At 38.9% G+C, this 8,928-nt stretch overlaps 1 long non-coding RNA gene across 3 annotated transcripts in view; it reads left to right on the plus strand.

Annotated features, from left to right (window-relative positions):
- The window catches only part of LOC136014830 (uncharacterized), a 105,437-nt gene extending 99,516 nt beyond the window's left edge, over window positions 1-5,921 (plus strand). For all 3 annotated transcript variants that reach the window (XR_010612892.1, XR_010612891.1, XR_010612893.1), the window contains exons 4-6: window positions 170-218; window positions 5,396-5,549; window positions 5,850-5,921. This is a non-coding gene — a long non-coding RNA (uncharacterized LOC136014830). The remainder of the gene's footprint in view (window positions 1-169; window positions 219-5,395; window positions 5,550-5,849) is intronic.
- Window positions 5,922-8,928: the final 3,007 nt, after the last annotated feature.

Here is an 8,928-nt window from a genome sequence, read left to right on the forward strand (position 1 = left end):
CATATAAAGTTGACTTTTTGCTTCCTCCCCACTCCCCCAAAGCAGAAGATGTTTGCTTTTGAGAATGGGCAACCACTCTACAGTGTGTCAGTTTGCCATTAATCTTTGTCGTCACTGTAAGTGATAAATCTATTTGGTTTGATTACTTTCTTTCATTATTTTTTTGCAGAACCTAGCGCAACAAGTCCATAATCGAGTGGTAAGTGTATTTGTAAGAGGTAAGCACATTATGTAGAATGGATGCTTTAAGGGTTTGAAGTCTCCCAAGAAAATCTAGGAGTAGCTTCTCAGTCGTAATTTCTTCTGCACTAGTTCTGATTTCTGTATCACCCCTACAGCTGTTTTACTTTTCCAGCCGGTGGAAAATTCACTCAGCAAAATAAAAGCATGAATAGTTTTCTGTTGGTTTAGTAACCCAGTTGGGTTCTCCAAGTAACCACATGAAAATCAGAGAAAGTGGAAAGGAGGGAATGTGCCTGCATGCCAGGGAAGGAAGGGTACAGGGGGAAGTGGAGGGAGCAGCACTGCTAGATGAATTCATCCATACTGTGAAACCTCACCCTAGAATGGCTGATGCACAGGAAGGGAGCTGTTAGAAGGTTAAAAGAAGCACCCAAAACACTGGAATTCATTTTACCTTGTCTCCATAATACCCTTTTTATGAAACTAGAGCTGTGTATGCTCATAAAAACCTTTGGGTTTTCTTTTTATTTTAAAGGCTAATGCAACCACTGGAGCCTGTGCACAGTTCTTTCAAGTTAAATACTTAGTTCAAAACTTTACTTCCATTTCCTGGTAGAAAATATTTTATATGAAAGCAACTTTAACCTTTTGTAGGGTTCATTTGCTGTTATGCTTGGTATCAGCTTTCTAAAAAATGCAGTCTGCATTTGGTGTATTATAGGTTCTGGTTTTAATACTGGTTTAGAAAAAAAAAAGGATTCATGTACCATAAGTCAGTAATAAAATACTGTGCCAGAATTCTCTGTATACACTAATTCACCCTGTGAGCAAGTGGTTTAAAGTAAATTTGATCACTTAAAGCCAAGACTTGGCCTCAATCTACCCATGAACCAGCTGGTAACAAATAACATATTCAACTCTTGGTCACAGGAAACTGTTAGATTGCCTTTTATAGACAACTACAGTCCTACAACTCCTGAAGCACAGAGGAATATCATAAGGACATGGAAAGTGTTGAATGCCTACCATATGCATGTAAAGAAGGATAATAAAGACGGAAGGCCTGAAATGAGCTTTAATTCCTAATTTTCTGCTTTTGATTTATCAGCTGCTTCTGCATTGCTGCAATTTTCCTTGGCCTAAAATTAGGTAGAAAATGCTTGAATTGCTTAATTTGATCAAATCAATCAAACTTAGGCTTCCCTCTCTGTTAGTGTAACAGATGATAAATGTAAAACTTTAAACTACTTTCTTCCTTTGTTTTCATCATTATTGTGTGTTCATTTCTGAAGCACTGACTGCTCTAACAGTCCACTGCAGCAGGCAGCTCCCAGCCACGTGTCACTGTTATGGAGGTGCTGCAGTCATGGTGGAATGGGCACTGAACTCGTACCACTGTATCAAGATGACTTTAAAGCAGAGCTAGGGCTGATCTGGTTGCGTGCAAGGCCATAAAAACATGGCTCAGGTGCTTCTGGGACCTTAACAGCTTCTCTGGCTAGTGCTTCAGTGTGCTGTGAGACTATCTCAGCCACCAGGTTTGCTCAGGAGTCTCTGCACTGTGGTCCATTGCCATGTAGGATTGTATTCTGGGAATTATCCTCCACAGGACTTCTGTGTTTAATAAGCACCTCTTACAGAAAAAAAGGGCCTTCAAACAGGCCTGGCCAGGAGTGAGAAAATAAAGGCTAATCCTCTGTGCTGCTGAGCCTTCCCTTTCTAATAAAGGACTCAGAACTCATAAGAGTAAAGCTTCAATGTACAGATTTACAGAGGAAGGGCAGATAAGAGGGTTGTAGCCCACCCAGTAAGACCACCTGGTCTTAATAGATGGTAGCAATCAGCCCTTGTCCGACACACTCTTTCCATAACCTAACCCTGTTCCAGGGAGTGAGATTCCAAGGTTTCTGCTGGCCATGTACTTGTTAAGGTACGGTGCATTACAGAGACTAAGTCTGACAATCATTCCACCCCTTGAAGTGCAGCAGCTAAATCTGACAGGGATGGTGAAGCAGAACCTCAGTAAAACAGTTTTTATGATATTTAGTATCAGTAATCTTTTCTGATGATGAATGCATGACCAATGCTTTAAAGATGGAAAGGTCTACAAAAATGCAAGCTATTATTTTATCTGGAAATGTGTTTTGTGGCATCCCAAAGAGTATTTACATTTCTTATTCCTTTTTTTTGTGCATGTGCAGGAGTTCTCATGAATTTTCAGCAGTGAGTCATTGTGGGAATAGTTTCATTGTGAGAAGAAGGCTTCCATTCTATCATGAAGAAAGGCTGCATGGAAAGCTGATGAGAAATAAATGTGAAAAGTTCATAAAAACAGTAACTGCTTTAAAAAAATGCATTTTAAAGCCCTGCTGTTTTTATGATAAACAGATCTGCTGAGATCTCCAGTACCATCGTTCAAACAGGTAGAGCTATTTCCAGTAGTTGTGGTTGTTACCTAGATTAGTGTTACACTCCTCAGTTGCTAACAATGAAGTTATAAGCCACTGGAACAAGTCATTAAGAGGAACAGTGAGCTTCCCAGTTCCTGAAGTCTGCAAAGTGAGAGTGGATGGTACGTTTTATCAAACAATGGAGACTCAGCTGAGTGAAATTATATGGTTGTACTAAAGAGACGGGAACATGAGATATTCTATGTGGTCCTTTCTAGCCTTAAGAGCTATAGGTCTATAATTTCACAAATTATTACAAAGAACTCTTTAGGAGTAGGGATGACCATAGCACCAATCTGAATCTGTCTCCTGATTTGGGCTAGATTATCCCAAAGAATTAAAAAAAATAAAATAATTACAGACCGTAGTACTGTTTCTACATGTTTCTGACTAGAAGTCATATTTCTATCACAATTTTACAATGCTGGAATTCCCTTTTTGAGGACTAAGGAGACCATTTTCCCCAAAGACCTCAGTGTACTTCATGTGCTTCCATTCATGGAAGAGTGTATAAACAAGTAAGCATGCCTGGTGTTGCTTTCCTGCATGCTTGGAAGAAAGGCCTTGCTATTTCATGATGTTTTTTAACCATCACCTTTATAATTCCATTGAACAGTTTCTCTGATAAAAAGCCTGTAGCCCATGCTACAAAGAGCTTTAAGTATATGTATGGCATGTACTGTTGCCAACAATCACCACAATGGTCACAAATGGTATTCCTTCTGTATGATTAAACCATCTCATTAATCATAAGAAAGAACTGCCCCTGTGCTAGTATGTCTTCCACCCACAGAGCTGGTGTGGCAGCATAGCTAGGACAGCATTGTTGGGAATGTTCTAACTAACATTAGAAGATCTGAACATCATGGTATAGTTTTTCAACTGTTTCAGGGAAAGCTGATGGTTTTGTGTCCAGAGGTGGAGTTTTAGCTTTTAGATTGTAGTAAATGACTACTTACCTATGTTTCTGTGCGTGTCTTAAGCTTTCTTCATGGCTCACTTCTATATATTCATGTTGTGCCTTAATAAATATCTTGGCTGTCCCTCAACTGTAGGGCCATCTGTAAGATGTGCTTTAGCCAAACACATCATGTCATTTAGCTGCAATGAATGGAGCACGATAAAAGAGCCCAGAGGAAAGCTGATAGCTCGTCATACATAGGCATTCAGATTGCTTTACCAAGCAGTCGTTTACGGTCTTAAATTTGATAAATGTAAAACTTGTGCTGATTCAAATAACCTCAACTTTCTCTTGCTGCTGTGCCTTGTGCTCTTGAGAAAAGATGATTGGAAAAGCTGGATGCTGAAACAAAGGAGTGGCCTCTGACTGCTCTTAAGATTTTTGAATATATTATCCTATTTAAAAAACAAAACAACTCAGTTTGCCGTAACAGTTTCAACATCACCAGTGATTAATCTATTTGACATGCAAAGGCCTTTTGACAGGACAAGGGGTAACGGGTTAAAACTTAAACACGGGAAGTTTAGATTGGATATAAGGAGGAAATTCTTTCCTGTTAGGGTGGTGAGACACTGGAATCAGTTGCCCAGGGAGGTTGTGAGTGCTCCATCCCAGGCAGTATTCAAGGCCAGGTTGGATGAAGCCTTGTGTGGGATGGTTTAGTGTGAGGTGTCCCTGCCCATGGCAGGGGGGTTGGAACTAGATGATCTTGAGGTCCTTTCCAACCCTAACTACTCTATGATTCTATCTACTGCCAAACAAGAGAAAAAATACACATCTTGCAAAAATATATATGCTTGAGGAAGCCCATCTTTAGACTCATATCGAGATCTTTTTCAGACTTACATAAGAAATGCCATCAACCTTCACATCTGTAATTCTCTTTTCTAAATTCATAGAGTAAACAGACGTGGTACTTGGTGACATGGTTTTGTTTAGTGGTGGACTTGGCAGTGTTAGGCTAAGAGTTGGAATTGATGACCTTAAAGGTCTTTTCCAACCTGAACAATTCTGTGTTGCCTTAGTAAAGTATAGGTGTAAATGTTTAATATTTTGATTTCATGAACCTACAAGAATGATTTTGGGTTGAATTGGTTGAAGAAACTCCTCAGTTTTAGTCCCATAAAGGCTATCTGTAGCTATGTTCTAAAAAGTATAGTAACAAAAATACAAAAGAAGGAGGAGGGGACTAAGAAGTCACTAAATATTTGAACTACTAATAAATTTTCAACAGGAGAGCAGAAGAAAATTATTTTAACTACAAACCCAAGACTTATTTGGTTTAAAATTGTTAAAATGGCATATTTCCAGAATTTCAAAACCTGGTTTTCCTTTGGTTTGACTTCTTTAGTTGCCTTTCTGATGCATTAAGAGACATAGATTATAGACAACTATCTCCATCCACTGCAGCAACAAGACAGCAGCAAGAGTTTTGTGATGGTCTTAATTGGGATTCTTCTGCAGGTACTTGAGATTGAAATAGTTCTGTGTTTTGTGTTTCTGCCTTCCACATGCATACCATCGCATGTCAATTATCATTTAACAGTTTGTTAATAAATAGATAAGAATTACATGTGTGCTAGAAATTGATTTTATTCACATACTGAGTGATCTTTCCCATTAGATGTCATAACTAATGACCATGGTTGTGTTGATGGGACAAAATTTGATGCCATTGGTGAAGCATTATTAATGAACCCCACTTTAAGAAGTCTGGATGGCTCTTATGCCTAGAAACAAATATTGGATTTTTTTTCCCTACTTCTAATGGTAATATTTGTATATATTTGCATTGCCCTAGAAATCAATCCCTGTCATGACTTGACTGAATGGACCATCTGTTCTGCTAAGAAGAAACTAAGGCACCAGTTGCCTTGTAGCCAAAGGAGCTGCTCTACAGGCTGCATATGGAGGAAAACCCAGTAGTGGAACAGAAGCACAAAGGGCTGGGTAAGGTATGCACAAATACTGCCAAATTGTTACAGCAAAAGTCCTTATGTTTTATTCTTGTGTGAGAAGAGAAAGAGAAGTTGAGGTGTTCAGAACTCTGTAAAGTGAGGTTGGTTCATAAGTATTTAATAAGGAAGTCATCTAATAACCAACCAGGAGTTTCTTCCTGGCTGAAACCAAAATGGCCTTGCACTTTGCAGGCTCTCCCCTCTCCTCGTCCAACCAAGCACTAGCGTACAGTGTCTAGTAGTTAGTAAATGCAAGACAACTTATATGTGAACAAAGTACTGCTATTTCTAATCCAGATACAACAGATGCACCCTTTTCTAACAAGGTATTCTTGTAAGACAGCATTGGCTTCCAGAAGGAAAGGATGTCTCATGGTAGAGGTGCTGTCCTTTGTTCTCAGGAATGAACCACACTTCTGATGAAAGAAGGTATTGGAAACTGCTTTTTATCATATCTATCTTAGTTGTAGTGTATTCCCTTGAAGTACATGACTCTGGCATGTTGTTTGGGAGTAATGCAGCTGGACCACAACTGAAATTTCTATTTCTCACCTTTCTGAAATCAGTGACAGGTTTACAGTTTTTCATACTTGCAAACAGCTCTACTCTGTTGTTTCAGGCTCACCTGAGGAAGAGCTGAGATTTACTGATGCAGCTACACATAGTAGTTTATATCACAAGTTTTCCACCAAAAATGGTGAGGGCCTTGTGTGGGGATGCCTGGCTTCATGGAATTTTTCAGCACATTATGTTCCAGCACAATTCATTCTGAAGCTCAGATGGCATTAAGGATACACTTTAAGATACATTTGCATTTTCAGGTATATCTTTACTGTTTCTTTTCTTTTTTTTTTTTTTTAAAAAAGTAGTTTTGCAATTGTGACTAAAAGTCTTGGGTCCATCTGAAGACTGATGAACACTGTCTCTGGGATTAAGATGTCTTTATTGCTACACAGCTGAAGGGAAATACATTTTCTCCACCTCAGTGTGTCTGTATATCTTGCCTGTTATCAGGAGCACTCTTCTGAGCTAGAGAAATTAGCAGTGGCCTCTGCAAATCATCAGCACTTCTCTGTAGTCGCACAGAGGAATGATACATCTTTTTCCAAATTATAGTTTTGAAAGATGCATCCCTTCCAGCCTAGGAAACCAGAGGTCTTCTCTGTTTTCTGTGCCAAGACCTCCTTCCACCCATACTGCAAATTGGCAGCACACAAAGAGCAGCTAGTGGAATATCCCGTTAGCCAAATGGATTACCAAAATTAAATGCCCTACTTGTGTACTAGACTTCATGTAACAGAGCACTCAGAGTTTCATTCCTTGCTGTCTGCTAATCAGTCGCACTCTTCTGCCATCCAGAACATTTTGTATTGTTTCAAATCCTAAATTTGAAGCATAACACCAGTGTTATTTTTGGACTGACAGAGCACCAGTGAATTGTAGAAGATCAATGGAGAGATTTTGGCAGTGGAATAGGGAGCAACGGGAGCCTATGGTGCTGCCCTTTGTGCTTGGAGTGAAGGCAGGAGCGGAGGCTTGTGACAGCAGGCAGGATTGTGCTCTGCTTTCCATCAGGCACAAGCAGTTTACAGTTGAAAGCAGAGGAGATTTGGGTTTTGTGCACCTCTTGAGCACCGCGAAAGTGACTGACTGCTCTTTCGTTTTGAAACTGAAAAAATGAGCACATCAGCTTTTGTTCTGCTGCTAAAATCAATTGTTTCAACGGCAATTTTTGCTTCTAAATCCTGATGATCACTTGATTTTGCTGATTGTGAGTTTGGAGCATCTGCAGACACAGGAAAATTTCAGCAGCTTTTATATGACATCAGTTGTAATATCTTTCTATATGACTATAGGATAACTACTTCTCCATATAAGTGCTTCTCATTTGTGTAGTTATATGGCAATTAAAAAAGGCAATTATTTGGAAGTCAGTGGTAATGGCATTTAACTGCATTATCTACTTGACCTGCTTACAGCTATATACAGGTAGTAGATTGAACATACAGCTGCCTAAAATGAGTGATAGGTACCCCAGTAGACCTTGTTGAAAATAATATTGTCTCTGAAAAATCAAATAAACTCTCAGGAGCCTAATCTTAGTACTAAACTTTTACTCTGATCATACATATGTCTATGAATTCACACTGTCTCTTAGTTCATAAGTAGGTTTGTTTGTTGCAACCTCATCCTGTCATTGCATTATTTAAATACTATATTAGATACTGTATAAATATTTATGCATGGATGTTGTCAATGGATAATATACATCCTCAAAATTGAGAATAGAGTTGGCTTTATAAATCAGGAAGGCATATAATCTTTTGTAATATTGATTGAAGCCAGAAGAAGAGGCAATGCTGATTAGTGTGAATAGTTAGGTGTAGTTCTTTGTCAGATTAAAGCAGAAACTGGATTCTAAATAACTTTATACCGGTTTCACTAAGAAATTATGGTCCTGGCTATTTAATGCATTTGAAAAAGCTTATATGTATATGTGTGTATATACACACTACAAGCTGAATAAGCCCCTTTCTGTTGTCAGGAAATCATACACTTAATACCCGAAGAATGGCCCAGTCTTTATGTTGGGACGTGGCTTTCTTTTTGACCTTTGACAGTGCATCTTCTATACTTCCACACTCAGCTCAGAACTGTTGTTATCCAAAGATACCTACTATTATAGACTGGTCCTATCCTGGCTTCATACCTCAGCGCCTGCCTTCAGCTAAAGTTCTTCCAGTAGCAGCTGAGGAGTTTGACTGAAGGAACCTGCTGTTTGTAATACATCTACAAAGGGCAGCGTTTCATACTGACTTGCAAGAACAGAAGATTTATTCTGGACTTAAGAAATGTTACTTTTATGCATATTTTGGGAAATTGCAGGGAAATAAGTAGCCTCCTACCCCATCCCCCTGAAGCAAAGAAATTTGATAGCTGTGAATTGAACAGGCTGAAGCCATTTTGGAGATGGATGTTTAAGTTGTGCAGCATGGATGGGATTGCTTAATAAGTATTCTCTCTTTTTCTTTCATTACATGAGGTTTTGCTTTTCTTGGATCACGAAAATTCTTGTAAAAATGTAACAAGCTACTATTCTGAATAAGCCAAAAAATAAACAGATGGATCTCTTTAAAGAATAGTCAATCAGTAATAGTAACGGGATCTCATATTTAGCAACCAGGCACCTCCCTGTCCTCATGCCAGCCTTCTTGGCCTGAACAAAGAGGCTCTTCCAGACTTGCACATGGCAAATGACAAAAAAGAGGTTATGATAACTACAAAATAAAGCATGGCATTTTTACTCTTTTTATAATGTAGTTTTAATGTGCTATACCCTTGGCTATTTATGCATAAGGTTTTCTGTGGGGGCCTG

Source organism: Lathamus discolor, chromosome 5 (assembly GCF_037157495.1).
Source record: "Lathamus discolor isolate bLatDis1 chromosome 5, bLatDis1.hap1, whole genome shotgun sequence".
NCBI classification, from domain to species: domain Eukaryota; kingdom Metazoa; phylum Chordata; class Aves; order Psittaciformes; family Psittacidae; genus Lathamus; species Lathamus discolor.